This window comes from Triturus cristatus, chromosome 8 (assembly GCF_964204655.1).
Source record: "Triturus cristatus chromosome 8, aTriCri1.1, whole genome shotgun sequence".
Classification (NCBI taxonomy): Eukaryota; Metazoa; Chordata; class Amphibia; order Caudata; family Salamandridae; genus Triturus; species Triturus cristatus.
The window spans coordinates 668951355-668968622 of NC_140591.1; positions in this window are offsets into that span (position 1 = coordinate 668951355).

The following is a 17268-nucleotide window of genomic DNA, read 5'->3' on the forward strand; positions in this document are numbered from 1 at the left end:
TCTTTTGGCTTTCCATTGTTACTTTTTGTTTAACCTAATCCCCCTGGGGGTATTCTCATTCATTATCAATTCTATTCAGGTTCTGCTATTTTGAAGACATCTTAAGACCTGTTATAACCACTCACAATGTCAATGTTCTCATGCCTCATTTTACTTAGTAACTGGGACATAGGAGTATTGTAGAACAATATGTGTGGGGGGTCACCATCACCATCATGCCACATTTAACAACATAGTCAAAATTGGTTATGCTGATGTTACTCTTAATGTTTGAGCTGTTTTGATATTTCCACTTGTAATTCTCTTTTCTGAAATTCTCTCAGTCTTATTTGCCACAGGACAACCATTAATGACATCATAAAATAATTTAATGAATACATACTTTACCTCCACCTAGCTAAATGTAAATCCTCCTGATAAACTTTCCACTAATCTTTTAAGGCTATTACAACATTGGTCCTCATCTCTCCATCTATAATTTGGATATCTATGTAGCAAAAATAAAAACAACAGCAATAAAGTTGTTCCAAACTTTTAGACTTAAATAATACATTGATTTACTCAGACACTCTCTAGCTACGCAATAAAATGCATCAAGAACATTTAAAACTTTGTTCCTGAGCTTGATCTAAAATGTTACCTTAATTACCTTGAAAACCAGATGGTGGGAAAATGTTTGGCTCAGTAAACTCCTGTCCTGAACTGTGTTGGCCATGGCTCATGTATCTCTTAAATACCAGCAGGGGAGATCTGATTAATCAATTTACAAATCTCTTCAGTGATTCTCACTGTTGGAGACTAGGACCTGTTTACAGTGTCCCGCCCCCCACTGTTTGCCCCCATTTTGACTATTAGACGCTGGCCCTGCTAACCCGGCCAGGGCCTGTGCTCTACATAGTAATTACAGTTGATACTGATAATCTATCTGTAAGTCTCTATTATATGGTAGGGCATGTCGATTTAGAGGTCGAGTAGATTTAATGCACTTGCTGTTATTTTAAAAGCCAGGCCTGCCTTGCAGGCTGCTTTTAAAATAAATTCTATGCAAATTTGACTTTAAAATTAAAGGTAATTCTCAGTCTCAAACTACTTTACTTTTACATATAAGTCACCCCTAGGGTCTCCCCCAGGTGCCCAAGGAATAGGTTGCCTTGTATCTATAAGCAGGGACATTATAAAATACTTTTAATATGCCCTGGTGAGGGACAAACTGTCGATTTTGAATTCCCCATTGTAGCACTAACATGGGAATGCTTTATTAAAGTATAATTAATGAAAGAAAGGAGCTGAAAAATATACTTCAAAGTATCATAATGATAGTTAGAATACATCTAACAACTTGCCTTCAGTTATAGAACTTTCTTTTCTGTAAGCTACTACCCAGCCTTCCAGCAGCCCTCTCCTGATTTCCTAGCACCTGCCAGGCTCACCCAAGCTGTCTTAATGAGTTGTGAAGTGGATTGACTATAGAAAAAGGTTTTTATGTGGGAAGAAAACTGCAAGCTGCAGAGCAAACGCCAGGATGGGTGAGGAGTAGCCAAACAGTTTAGGGCAGCACATGCTCACCCCCACATCCTGCACCCCTAGCCAGACAGGAGCTCCAGTAATTAGATTAGCAGAGAGGCTGGAGCGCAAATGTTAGTGGATCTTAGCCACACCACTAGTAAGGCTTAGCCAGATCTGACCACTAGGAGAAAGTTTCTCCATTTTGGATTTTGGAAGAATAGTGCTTTCTGGGTCAAGAATATGCCACACTTTGGAAGAAGGGGTCATACACCTGGATGGCACCCTGCATCCCATTGGTCAAGGGTGCTCCCCTCTTGATGCCCAAGAACTCTGAATAAATATGGGACAGATGCCTGAAATAATCAAAAGAAGAAATACTGCCCTGCTGGAGCCGCCGATCTGCACCCTAAAAGAACTGCGCTCATTAACACTGAACATGCTGCGTACTTTGGAACTGCATCCCTAATGACTTTGCCTATCTTAAAAAAGATTAAGTTTGGACTCCCTGTTGAGCAACAATTATAAAAGAGCACCAAGAGTTCCCTGCCTGACACTACAGAAGAAGAAGGACTGCCCTGCTGGAACCCTGGCCTGCACCCAAAAGATTGAGCTCTGAATGACTGCACCTGCTGCTCATTGGAATTACAGCCCTAAGGACTTCACCTTGCTTCAAAAGTGGACTCCTTGAAAGAGACAGGCTAAAAGAATTCTACCTGCATCACCTCCATGAAGAAGAATGCATCTGGGGTGCATCCAGTGGACTTTTAAGGATTTGGCAGGGTACACTGTGGAAACGTAGTCCCAACATCCCAGGGGCCACTTCAGAGCTTCTGGACCATTAGCTGGTGCTGTGGACCCTTTCCTGCATCAAGAAACACTTCTGGAAGTAAGTGTAACCACGTTACATCATGGACGGCCTGAACTTGTTACTTTATCCCGGTCCACAGCAACATTTTTGTAACCCTTTGAGCGCTATAAGCTTTTACTCGCTAATTTTACTTTTAATCTTTACAAATTCATATCTATGGTTCCCTACATTGGATTTTGTTAGTTTTGGTGTCAATTTACGCATAAAAACATAACCTATGTTTATAAATTGGTGTTGGATTTTTATTGTGTTTTGTGTTTTTAATGTATTGGTGTTTTTAAATGCTTTGCACACTTGGTTCCCAAGTTAAGCCTGCCTGCTTGCTGCCAGCTACCAATGGTTACAAAAAAGAACAATTTATTGAGACCTTGTCTAAACCTTTTTTTGCGTGTGTGGACTTTTTACCAATGGTAAGTCCCTACTTATCCCAACTAATAATCCAGTTTCCCACATTTGATGTGCAGCATTGAGGATACGTACTTGTGTTCAACCTACACCATACATTAATTATGTTAGGATCTCTAAAAATCCAGTAAAATGACAGAATAAAAACAGATTTTTAAAAATTGTTACATTTAGATTAAACTGTTTTTAACCCATTTAAAAACATTCTAAATTGTTCTGTCTCTGATTTGCAAAAGGTTTTGTGACCCGAAACTAGAGATACATTAAAGCTAGGTCTGGCTAACCAGTACAAACTCACAGTAGCTGACCTTAGGGTGCAGTGCAAGGCTAAAGGGCTACCTACTGCTAATTAGATTAGATTAGAAAAGCAGAGATGTTAGTTCCCTTAAGGCCTGGGTAGAATCAGCTCCAGAGAATGAACGGGAGGGGGAAGATGGCACCTCCAACAACCTCCAGGTTGCGAATGATGACAACTCATCCATTTCTTCTAGCACCAGGTTTGTTTTTCAGCTAGTGGAGGAAGGGTAGGCTTCCGCACATAGGAACCAGATCTGTCCCTTGCAGAGAGACAGCTTGAGGATCAGTTAGCATCCATATACTTAAATGAGGAGAAGCTGGAACTAGAAAACAGGAAGTGGGCAAGGTAGGAAGCAAGAAGAAATGGTGGCAGTGAAAATGTAAAAGATACTGAGATGTCCAGGGGTGGGGGGTTTAATCCCAGACTTCCCAAGGGAATAATGACCAAGTATGCAGAGGGAGATGACATTCATAAATGGATGACTGCATTTGAAAGGGCACTTGTGATGAGAGGGATCCGCTCCAAGTATTGGGGTTTAATGCCCACATGCAAAATCCTATGCGATCCACAGGGACGAAATGTAATGCTGGCGGGCATCCTGGGTGGCCACCCAATCAGAATGCTCTCGGTCTATGGGCCTAACATAGATGACCCTGATTTCTTTGTGGAGTTTTGGAGACTAGCGGACACATCAGGACCAGGGGCGATCTTATGGAGAAACTTTAATGTTATTCTTGATCCGACCCTTGCTAGATCAGGGAACACCCGTCGACCCCACCCTAGGGCTGCTGCACAACTACACAGCATCATGGAGGACCACAGGCTTGTGGATGTATGGTGTAATAGGCATGCGCACCTCAGGGAGGGCACTTGTGTTCCCTCGGCTGGTCCCACATGGTCCGGAATTGACTATTGGTTGGTCTTGAAGGAAATACTGGCAGAGGTCTCCAAATCAGCTCACTTAGCAAGATCATTATCTCATCACTCCACAGCACTGCTCAAGCTTGCCCTGACTGGCGTCCCTCGCAGGAAATTCAGCTAGTGACTCCCGGCGGGTGCATTGCGCGACCAGGTCTTTCAATGAAGCGAATTATGCGTCAATAACAGAATATTTTGCGCTGAACAAAGGCACAGTCCTGTTCTCTTCCTCACTCTGGGAGGCATTTAAATCTGTTATCACGGGTGAGTGCATTGCTAAGCAAGCGGGAAAGTTATCATCATTGTGTGGCAACATCCGCCGCCTTGAGCATGAAATCAGTGTGCTGGAACAGGAATTCTTTTTCACTCATCAGCGGGAGACTCTAGGCACTATCAGAGATGAGATGGCTGAGTTTGAAGAGGCAGCCATCAGGGATACACTTTACCTAGGGAAGGAGACTCGTACCTGGCGCAATAGCGAAGGCGACCGGGCTGGTAAAACACTTGTCAGCCTTTTGAGAGACCTTGGACCAGCGATTATATTTGCCGGCTCCATGAACCGAACAGTGACTTGGCAGTGGGCCAGACCGCAGTCCAAGCCAAGAAGCTGTCATTTTATTCTTTTGTATACACTGCCACACAGCACTCCATCCACCCCGACTTGATCTCCTTTTTTGATTCTATTCAGCTGCTCTGGCTAGCTGATGGTCACCCCAATTATCTTGATGAACCCTTCTTTGTGGAGGAAGTGATCAAGGTGATCCGTGCTCCAAAATCCAAAATGGAAACCCGCGATAAGGCTCCGGGTCTGGACAGCCTTACAGCTGCGTTCTAAAAAGAATATGCTCCTCTGCTTGCACTCCATCTTATCAACATGTATGCTGAATCCATGGATTGCGGGGAGCTCCCTCCCACACTCAGGGAGGCTTTTAATCGTCACCATTTTGAAACCTGACAAAAACCCATTCGCCTGTGATTCCTATAGACCCCTGTCTATGATCAACCTGGATAATAAAATTATTGCAAAGCTCATTGCTGGTCGCCTGCTCTTCCTTTTGCCCTTAGTATTATGACCTGATCAGTGTGGTTTTGTCCCCGGATGAGCCACCTCACACAACCTGCACACCTTTTTTGCCACTATGCAGGAGATCAACCCCGAGATGCCTGCGGCAGTGGTTTTCCTTGACGCAACTAAGGCCTTCAACACTCTAGAGTGGCCATATTTGTATGCCCTCCTGAGCTGGCTAGGTCTCAGCTCTAAATTCTTGAAACTGATTGCCCTCTTATATTCCTCTCCGACAGCGTGCCTCTACCTCAACGGCATTGTATCCACCCTCTTCCCTGCATCTCGGGGCACCCGGCAGGGGTGTCCGCTGTCACCTCTGCTTTCTGCTATCGCGATGGAGCCATTGGCTGCTCGGTTGCGGCAGCACCATGTCCATCGAGGTCTTGTGTTCGTGCCCAGGGTGAACCTTGTATCCCTTTGCGCAGACTACATCACCTTATATGTCAAGCTCCCTGCAGTCAATTTAGACCCCTTAATTAGAGAAATTATATGGTTTGGCTGTCTCTCTGGGGTCGCTGGGGGAAATAGATCATTTTCCCGCTTACGGCAACCACGGACTGGTCGGAATACCTCCTAAGCTGGGATAACTGTCCAGTGAAGTACCTCAGGATCTGGCTGAGCCAAATGACGGATGAGCTGTGGCAGTGCAACTACAGAAGTCTAATGGACTGGGTCGAGAACCCGATTGGGTGCTGGAGCTCGCTCCCTCTTTCCCCTGCCGGACGATTGGCCATCGCCAAGATGGTAGTAGTCTCCAAGTTCTTGTATGTATTCACTAATAATATCCCGATCCCTCTCTCTTCGGCTTTTTAACGATGAATGCACTCCAACCTAATCACGCTTACCTGGGTAGGTAAACAGCATAGGATTACATGGGAGATCCTCACTCTGCCCTTCGAGCTGGGAGGTCTGGGGGCACCCAATACGGAGCTCTACTATAACTGTACCCAGGCCCAGTTCAGCTACCACTGTGTTTACTCACCCCGTTAATGGTGTGTGTGGCACACGAGCATGACCGTGCTGCCCCAACACTGCTGAGCATGGTATTAAAACAAGCGGCAGCTCAGACCACGTGCGGTGGTGGACACCATCAGCTGCGCACTTTGGGCTTGGACAGAACTGCGTTGCAGGGCTCGCTTGACAGAGATTTACGCTCCTCCAATTCCCCTGCCGCGCCACCCGGATCTCCCATTTCTTGAAGACTCAGGAGCCTGTAAAAGGCTTGACAGGCTCGGTATCCACACTATGGGGGACTTGTTACCGGCAAAATGTTTGCTGACATGGTAAACACGCTTGCAGCAAAGGGTTGCAGTCTTCTCGACACAATTAAGTACTTCCAGCTCCGTGCGATGCTGAGGACGAGATACAACACATTCTGTATTGGAGGATTTCTTAACTAATCCGTCGCCGCGTAAGTAATTCACTTGTCTGTAAGCTGGCACAAAGAGCACGGCACCTCTCTGTGTACCTGCTGCATGTAGCGGTTGGGACTAACTATTGGGGACCCCCATAGAAGATAAACAATGGGCCTATTGCTGCGCGCTAACCAAGGACTTATCTCCCAACTAAAGATTGAGGCTAATTCATTTTTTTTAGTTCCTTCATCGTATCTACAGAACCCCCACATGGCTGCATTGTGTTGGTCGGAGGGATGATGCGGGTGCGCTCGCTGCTGGGGACCTGAAGCAGATTTTTTGCATTTGTCCTGGTCCTGCCCGGAGATCGCAGGCTTCTGGACATGTATCTTTGATGCACTGGATAAAATGCTTGCATACCGGCTCGAGCGTTCCCTTCTAACTGCGCTCTTAGGTTATGTGCCACATGTTCCAGCCCCTCGCAGGAAGCTAGCGGCTTTGCTCCTGTTACTTTCCAAAATGCAGATTGCCATGTGCTGGGGCAGGAGGCACTAACCCCGCCTGGCCGACTGGTTAGGTGACGCGGGATTCTGCCAAGGCCCGCTGACTAACTATTTGGAGCTCATGCCCATGCCTTCTTGACCTAGAGACATTTGAGAACCACTGCAGGATTATCTCTGAGCTCCCCCACTGGTCCCTGCCGACCCGCCTCATAACACTGTGAATGCATTGAGCCAGACTTCGTCAACCTGTGCACTATCTAAATTGTCTGCTCTTTAGGCACAGTGTCGCCTCCTCCGCGAGGCCAGCACTTTTCGCCCCTCTTCTTCCTCAATTTCACCCTTATGCTTTTGCTTTTTTCTCTTCTTTTCTTTCCCTTTTTTGTCTCAGATCTTTGCTGTGCGACTACAGGGCTCAAATTGCTGGCACAAATTACTTAAGTGTATGTCTGTATGAGTGAGCCAACAATGGACCTATAAGATGCACTGGACTGCCACTCGCTCGTTCTGTGGGGGCTTACTTTATTGTAAAAGTTTGCTGGTTCCTTGTAACCTCTTGTCAACTTCTCAATAAAATCATTTAAAAAAAAAAGGTTTTTGGGGTTCAATCCTTTAAGAAATGGTCCCAGTAGCTGGGAGAGATAGGCTTATGATCCTGCAGGGGAATGAGGCAAATGTTTACTACCACATGAGGAAATATCTAGTCAAGAAATCTGGTCTGACCCCAGGGCAGTACAGGGTGAAGTTCAGGGATACCCAAAAAGTACACACACAGTCCTAGGTGGACTTTGTAGATATCTGAGTGGGGGCACTAGAGGGTTGGATTCAAGGTAACCAGGTTAGTACTTATGAGGGATCGTGCAACTTAATTCTGAAGGAGCACATCCTGACTCATTGTGTACAAGAGAACTTATGCCAGTATCTAGTGGACTATAAGTTGACTGGTCCCAGGGCACTGGAGGAGGCAGTTGATGAATGCATGAGAACCTTTTTTTAGTTCTGTCAGCACTTCGGAGACTCCAAGAAGGGAGGGGTTTAGGCCCACAAAAACCCAAGTAGGGAGGTGGAAAGCTCACCCCAGAGACTCCCTCAGTACGTCAGAAACCTAAACAGGAGAAGGGCAGATCCCACCCTAACTCTAATAAGCAGAGGCAGGGGAACAAAGGGCTGAAAAAGTACATTGACAACAGGGTATGCTTTGACAGTCAGCAGTAAGGTCACGTCAGGGGTAATCATACCTGTTCCAAGAAGGTGGTTAGCACTGGGCTGTCCAGTGTAGTCACAGAGGAAGACTCTTCAGATAAGGAGGTCTTCAAAGCATTGTGCTGGGAGAGAGGTCCAGATGGTAAGCTGGTGATACCTGAGTTTGGGAGTAGGCACTCCCACTTAATTCAGGTGAATGGGATTCCTGCCTTTGGCCGGACAGACACCTGTGCCAGTCACACTATAGTGAGTGATAGGTTGGTGTCCCTAGATAAGTGTGTGCCAGGAGAGACAAAAAGTGTAAGGGTAATTTCAGGTGAGATCACAACCAAACTTGTAACCTATCCTTAGATTGTCTCCCGGGCAGTGACCTCCCAGAGATTGGTCTGATCCCAAGTAGGGTGGTCACCCAAGTCACCCCCCAATCCGAGGATCGTGGGGAGCCAGTCTCTACAGTTAAGAAACTGTGATCCCAACAGAAAGGGAAAAAGAAGAGGAAAGATGAGCCACTCTTAGCATGAGTTTGAGTGAGCCAAGGGTCTTCTGTCCCAATAAGGGAAAAACCCAAAGTTGACACTGGTGAGGCTTCATCTGACCACAAGGCAGCAGTCAACAGAAGGGAGAGTGGAAGGAGGGTATCTGCCACAGGATGTGGTATCCCCCTACTCTAAACATCAAGAGAGGTTCCAGCAACCCACAAGTGCCCCTAAAGCAGCTCAGCCACCTGTCACACTTTAAAGTGTGGTTCAGGATTTGGACAGCTGTCAGTAGCCTCTGTAGGGTGCTGGCCTTCAAGACAGCACTGTACTTGGCATGGGAGGCAGACCCCATGGCCAAAAGCAAAAAAGTAAGTTAGGCCCCCAGACCTTGTTGGTCATGGTAGAGTTTATCAAGTTTTGGGTGACCTCTGTGGGTAAGCTGGGCGTTGCCCTAGGAAAGTCAGGAGTTGGGCACTTCACTATCTAAACTAAAAAGAGAGGAAGAAGATGAAACAGCTGTGATGAAGTTTCAGTTTAAAAGGGGGCCTGTTACTGTAGAGATGCGTCAGCTTCCCCGAGGAAGGGACCTTGGCAGGAGGATGTAAGGCAGGGCAGGCCCTGCAATTGTACAGACTGTTTTTTTGCTTTCTTCCTCACCTGACAGACCAGGGAAACTCTTCCAGGACAGGACTGAGTCTCCTAGGATGTTGGCTGAGGGGAGGGGGGTTGTGTGAGAAACCAAGACATGTTTGCAGTGTCCCCCCACTGTGTACCCCCATTTTGACTACTAGATGCTGGTTTTCTCACTATGCCCTGGGCTCTGCTATCCTAACCCAGGGCCTGTGCACTGATTAAAAGTATATGGCAATTATATATAATTACAATTGGTACTGTCAACCTACCTGTAGGTCCCTAGTATATGGTAGGACATGTAGGTTTGGAGGCCCAAAAGATTTAATGCACTTAAGTGTGCACTACTGTGGTGTCTGCTGTCATTTTTAAAAGATAGTCCTGCCTTGCAGGCTGCTCTTTAAATAAAATGATATGTAAATTCGAATTTGGACTTAAAGGTACTTCCAAAGTCTCAAAATACGTTATCTTTGCATATAAGTAACTCCTAAGATCTACCCTAGGTGCCCCAAGGGCAGGGTGTCTTCTAATTATCAGCAGGGACATTATAAAATATGTTTTAAATGCCCTAGTGAGGGGATAACTGCCAATTTCGTTTCTCCCCTTTGTATGGAAATGGCTAAATTGGCTAACATGGTGATACCTTATTAAATTATAACTATTGGAAGCAACAGAGCTAAAACTACTTGCAACTGTAAGGTCTTTTTATTACTATCACTGAAAATAAGTTAAAGAACTTTTGTTTCTGTAAGCCAAAATCCAGCCTTCCAGGAGCTGTCTCCTGATTGGCCAGCCTCCGCCAAGCTGTCTTTATGAGGTGTGATGGGGCCAGACAAGAGACAAAGGATTTCCTGTGGGAGGAGAACTGCAACCTACAGAGCAAAAGCTAGGATGGGTGTGGAGTAGCCAAACTGGTCTTCAAAGAGAGTATGACAGTTTAGGGCAGAATAGACTCAGCCCCACATCCTGCACCCCCAGTCAGACAGGAGCCCCACTAATTAGATTAGCAAAGGGGCTGGAAAGGGAATATTTGGGAATCTTAGCCGCACCAGAGGGATGGCATAGATAAATCTAATCCTCAATGAGAAAGGTTTTCAATTTTGGATTTTGGAAGATTAGTACTTTCTGGGTCAAGAATATGCCACACTTTGGATGAAGTTGTCACACATCTTCCTGGTACCCTGCATCTCATTGGTTAGGGGATGCCCAGGAACTTTGAATGAATATGGGAGAGCTGGCAAGCAACTCTGATCCCTTTCTGGAATAATGCAGAGGAGAAGGACTGCCCGGCTGGAACCCCTGATCTGCATCCCAAGAGGACTGCACTCATAAGGCTACACCTGCTGCACACTTTGAAACTGCAGCCTTGTGGACTTTGCCTTGTGTAAAAATGATTAAGAACCGACTCCATGAAAGCAACAGGTGCAAAAGAGCTACAACAGTTCCCAGACTGACACTGCAGAAGAAGAAGGACTGCCCTGCTCGATCCTGGCCATGCATCCACAGGATTGCGCTCTGGATGACTGCACCTGCTGCACACTTGGAACTACAGCCTTAAGGAATTTGCCATGCTTTAAAAGTGGAAGGAATGGACTCCTTGAAAGCAACAGGTTTAAAGACCTCCACATGCATCCTCTCCATCAAGAAGAATCCATCTGGAGTGCATCCAATGGACTTTTAAGGATTTTTCACAGTGCATTGCGGGAAACACACCCCCATGTACCATCTCAGAGCTCTTGGACCCATGACTGGTGTTGTGGACCCTTTCCTGCATCAAGAAACACTTTTGGAAGTAAGTGTAAAAGTGTTACTTCATGAGCGGACTGAACTCATAACTTTGTCTTGGTCCAGCGTGACTTTTATTTAACCCTTTGGGCAAAATTTGCTCCTAATCTCAAGGTTTACATTTAATCTTTAAAAATTCATATCTCTGGCTCCCTACATTGGATTTTGTTCGTTTTGGTGGAATTTTACTCATAAAAATATAACCTATTTATACAAATTGTTGTTGGACTTTTCTTGTATGCTAAGTAAAACTTACCTGCTCGTTTGCAGCTACCAAGGGTTGAGCAAGAGAATAATTTATTTAGACCTTCACTGAATCTTTTATTGGCCCTATTACTAGTGTTAATTCCCTATTCATACCTACTAATAATCCACTTCCCAACACTCACACAATGATAGATACCAATATAAATGCCTTATCTTTGTGTGCTAGTCAGTCAATGTAATAGTTGATCATTATGCTTCAGCCTGCCTCTCTAACTTGCACTAGTCTCTCCCCTGAGGCGGAAGCCGGGGGCTTTTACTTAGCGGTTAGCAAATTGTTTTAACTGTTGTCAATATATTGTGAATACCTTGTGAACACCTTGCGGTTTTAAACATTGTGAATTTTTGATGTTTTTAAACATTTTAAAACCTATCTAAACCTTCTATTGCTGCCATTTACCTGATCACCGCCTCGCCTTCACTCCTCGCGCGTTGCTGCTCCCTCGCGCCGGGAAGGAAGGGGCCGGCCATCTTGGGTGAGGGAGGGGTAGCGCTGCAGTTGCTCGCCGCCTCCCGCCCTCCCAGAGCACTTAACTCAGCTGCATTTCGCACAGCGCTGACTTGCACTAGTCTCTCCCCTGAGGCGGAAGCCGGGGGCTTTTACTTAGCGGTTAGCAAATTGTTTTAACTGTTGTCAATATATTGTGAATACCTTGTGAACACCTTGCGGTTTTAAACATTGTGAATTTTTGATGTTTTTAAACATTTTAAAACCTATCTAAACCTTCTATTGCTGCCATTTACCTGATCACCGCCTCGCCTTCACTCCTCGCGCGTTGCTGCTCCCTCGCGCCGGGAAGGAAGGGGCCGGCCATCTTGGGTGAGGGAGGGGTAGCGCTGCAGCTGCTCGCCGCCTCACGCCCTCCTCTCACGTTTAAATGGGACAGACTATTTGTCCGCGCAGCGGGCGAGCGCAGGGGGCGCGCCGAAGGCAAGCCCGTCTGCGCCCGTCCGCGCCAAGTCCGGGCCCGGGGCCATGACTCCTGTCTCATCTCCCTCACATTTGAAACAATCATACGATCGCTCTACTCTTATGAGGCTTCAACCTTCCCCATCCTCAAGCTGCGTCATATATGTCCCCTCACTGCTAAATAACGACGCTCATCACACCTGCTTACACTGTAACACCATGATCAGGATGTACAACACCAAGGTATTAAACTATCAGGAAAAGGATACTGAAGAAGCGACCATTCTTATGGCACTCATTAATGCACGCTCCCTAGTCAAACACAGCCAAGAAATCGCTGACCTCATTCTTGACAATAACCTGGATGTGCTGTACATCACGGAAACCTGGACAGACGATGCCTCAGGCCCCGACCTCGTGGTGGCAGTTCCGCCCGGTTATAAAGTCCATCGACAGGACAGGGTTGGCAAAAAGGGTGGGGGCATAGCGATAATAATTAGAGAGAGGCTAGAAATCCGAACAGCACCCATTCCTGACATCGCTTGTGAAGCTATGTACTTTAACATAAAGCTCACAGCCTTGTATAACTATAAGGGTGTACTTCTATATCGTCCCCCGGGGAACAAAGCAGACTTCCTCGCCAACCTCAGTGTATTAACAGAAGGCATGGCTACAGATGAATCTATCACAATAATGGGTGATATGAATTTTCATCTGGAACAACTGACTGATAGGGACACCGATGCTCTCATCTCAGACCTTGAAATCATGGGACTCAGACAACTAGTCACAGCCCCCACTCACAAAGCAGGACATACGCTGGATGGCATCTTTTCCAATGCAGAGGGCTTACATATATTACATATCTCGCCCATGCCTTGGACGGATCATTATGCCATCTTCAGCAGTCTAAAACTGAAGGAAGTAGTGAAGAATAAGGCTATAGCTCCAACAACCCTTCCCTTTAAAGTCTGGACGAATTTAGACCAGGATAAATTCGCCACACTACTGGAAGAAACTCGCCCTACTCTATCGGATGATCCTACCACCGCTACTAGCCAACTTCACGTCTGGTTCAGTATGGCATCGAATCAACTGATACCTACTAGGCGTTATTCCAGGAACAGGAGCACCCCGACAGCACCTTGGTTCACGGATTAACTACGAGCCCAAAAACAAATATGTAGGAATAAAGAAAGGCAATGGCGCAGAAGTTATGATGCCAAATCCAAGACAATATACAAAGAATCACTGGCCATCTATAAATCCACGATTGCTGCTACCAAAAAAATATATTTCTCGCAGCAAATTGAATCCTCAAAAAATTCTAGTAGACAACTATTCACTTTAACAAAAACACTGTCTGGTAATGCTCCAGATCTACTTCCACCTCCGTCTCAACCACTTTGTGACGCGTTGTCAGAATTTTTTTACTTCAAGGTTAACAATATTTATCAAGCCTTTTCCTCCACAAACACTGGCAGTAAAGCTTCTCCTGTTGACATCAGTCCCAGTAGCTCGTTGTCCAGCTTTAGGACTCTTTCGACTGATCAGATAACCACCATTATGAAATCCATCAAATCAGGCTCGGCCTTGGACCCTTGCCCTCCCGCAATGTTCTCTTTGGCGATGGACACTACCATCCCTGTCATCACACAGGTCTGTAACACCATACTGACCTCCAGGATATACCCCGATTGTCTTAAAAACACGCTGTTCAAACCTTTATTGAAAAAACCCGGTCTTGATACAGCAGAACTCAAGAACTATAGGCCCATTGCTAGTCTTCCTTTCCTAGCTAAGGTGGTAGAAAAGGCAATGAACCAGCAGCTCTCCGAATATCTAGAGACTAATCTTCTCCTGGATGACTCTCAGTACGGCTTCCGCAAATATCACGGCACGGAAACTGCCCTTCTCAAGGCAGCCGATGATATTAGAACCATCCGCGATCAGGGCATGACAGCACTGCTGGTGCTATTGGATCTTTCGGCAGCCTTTGACACGGTCGATCATAAGATCTTGGTCGACCGTGTCGGAAAGAAGGGTATTGATCAGTTGGCAAAAGAGCTGCTCTCGGCCTTCCTAGCCGACAGAACACAGGTGGTGACCCTGGGTCCATATCAGTCTACCAAGCTGTCACTCCCTTGCGGAGTTCCCCAAGGCTCTTCCCTTAGTCCGACACTATTCAATATCTATGTGTCGGACCTTGCAAGTATAATCAAATCAGCTGGGATGAACCTAACCTCCTACGCCGATGATACCCAACTGGTATTGGCCATTAAAGGTAAGGGAACAGAAGTGGCAGAACACTTTCAAAATACCATGAGCCTGATAGGAGAGTGGATGGCAGGCAATTGCCTAAAACTTAATTCCGATAAAACGGAGGTGGTCATCTTTGGATCCCTCTCACCGACTTGGTCCACTCTCTGGTGGCCCCCTGAGTTTGGCACTCTACCTAACCCAACTACCAAGGTCAGGAATCTGGGAATCATCTTCGATGATCACCTCAACTTTATGGCACATGCTAATAAAGTTGCAGCTACTGCCCATTACAAACTGAAGATGATTAAAAAAATCATGCCATTTCTTCCAGATGATGCTGCCAAAACTCTGGTTACCTCTCTGGTCCTCCCTTCTTTGGACTACTGTAACTCACTTTTTCTCAACAGTCAATCCAGAGTTACAAAAAAACTCCAAACCATACAGAACGCGGCAGCACGTCTCCTGACAAGAACACCCAAGTTCGCGCACATCTCGGATACCATCAGGACACTCCACTGGCTAACTATTAAGAACAGGATCACATTCAAATCCCTTTGTATAATTTATAAAATCCTACACGATCAAGGTCCACACTATTTGAAAGACCAACTTAAACTGTACATACCCACTAGACAACTCAGATCCATGACCCTCAATAGGCTGGTGGTCCCTCGTTCTAAAACTGTCTCATGGGGTGATCGCCGCTTCATAGTAGCAGCACCCAAGATCTGGAACACGCTGCCTCAGCAAATCAGATCCAGCACATCTTTAACTCAGTTCCGTAAGAGCCTGAAAACATGGCTCTTTAATCAGTGAACCCCCTTGATCCCTCTTGCTTAGGAGAGTCAGATGCTTAGTCTAGCGCCGAGACGCCTACGGGTAATTGTTAGCGCTCTACAAATGTCAAAAAATAAATAAATAAATTATACCCCCCCTCAACCCAGGAAGCATTATTTTCTATAAAAAACTAAGTGATCGTACTCCATTTCAACTATCTTCCTTTGATCATTTCATATAGTGAGATTAGCTTTTTTAAAGCAGGACTTTGGAGTTATCACACTTATCTCAAAAACATAGGGGCATTATATCAATGTCTGGCGATAACTATCGCCAACGCCAGTTCGCGGGAGTTTTGTTATCGCCGTCTATCCCTGAAATTGTTTGACTTGTTAACGACGTATTACCAACACGTCGATAACAGGCGATAGTTCCAGGGAACGGCGGTGAAAATTCCCGCTAACTTCTGCGTGATGGCGATAGTCATTTAGGCGATACTTAGCGATCGCCGCATTAGCGGCAGGAAAACCCGTGCTAAATCGGCGATAATGGGCTTGACAACATACCTCTCAATTCCCTCACTTGGCTAGAGCACCTCCAGAGATGGAATTGTAACTGCCCTTCACTAAAATATTCTGAAGTGACCAGGCTCTCACATATTCATCCGCAAAATTATTCCAATGCATTCAAGGACAGACTCCCTTGCAAATTGCCAAATGTCAAAATATCTGTGTAATTTAATTATAGGCACGATTTGACAATCAATTCCTGGGGCTGAGCATCATTAGTAAAAGGGCGGGGTACATCATTAGTAAATTGCGCCTTTTGGGCTCGAGGGAGCATGCATTATCATTTGCGGATTGAAATGCAGCTTCGTGAGTGTTTTTTATAAAAAAAAAAAAAGTTCTGTATGTCAAGAGGTTGGTTTCACAGTCTGCAGCACGTGCCCGCACTAGTGAAAACATCAGTAGCAGCAAATCACCCCTATATCAGCTATCCCAACTCTATCACTGTAGTAACTAACAGGACGTCATACATTGCGGTTAGGAGGTAAACCCACAGTACCATGCACCTTTGCAGCGCTTAAGAAAATTACAAATGAATATCTACTTACATCGCCCACCTGCTGCTCTCAGCCCATTGATGCATGAAGACCCCCCCAGGAAACTTTAGATCTGCATATATAACATCCCCCGCCATGTCAAGCGCTGATGGACGAGTTCTGGGGAAAGGGGGCTGCGATGCATCGAGTCTCAGCTCCTGAAGTCACAGAAATGAGCGACTTTGGTGCACAGCTCTTAGTGACAGGGGACGAATGAAGCCCCTGATGTAGATTCAATAGCACTCCCTCAGTGAATCTACTCACACGTCTGTGACTGACTGCAGTAGTGCATTTGAGGGCTGCAGGGAGTGAAAACCATGATGCCAGTGCAGATATTAAATTCTTACTTTATTTTAACATTTGTACACAGTGCATGCCCATGCAGGATCGGAGCACTCTGCATTAAAACACCGCCTACATAATCGCAAACAATGAAAGAAGCTGTGCTGAAATTCATACAAACTTCAATAAGATGTAGAACTAATTAGTCTGAACATATTTGGAATGATGAGACATTTGTAAAGGAACACAGCACTTCAAACATCCGAGACTTTTAATCTCATCTTGAAAACAACCATAACATCTAAACCTAAACCTCTTTGTAACTGGGTTCATAGCCCGGGTTCATAGTTATTTCTGGCTGTAGCATAATAGATTCATACATTTCATCAATCACATTCTATAAAATGGGCAGTTTCACAGTGAGATCTTGTGATTAGCTGGCACGCTGTGGGTTTGCTTGAGAAATGACAGCTTGGTAAAACATCTGGGTGCATGGCTAGTCGACCCTTCTCCTTCTGCTATGATCTTAATTACTTGTCATGAAATAGAAGCTGAACTGCTGAGTTCCCTGCCCTGTGTGTGAGCCAGAGTAATACTTTTCACAGTGCTTAATTTGTAAAAGAATAAGTGCCTGGGGTCCTGCCAGGAGGCCTCTGCA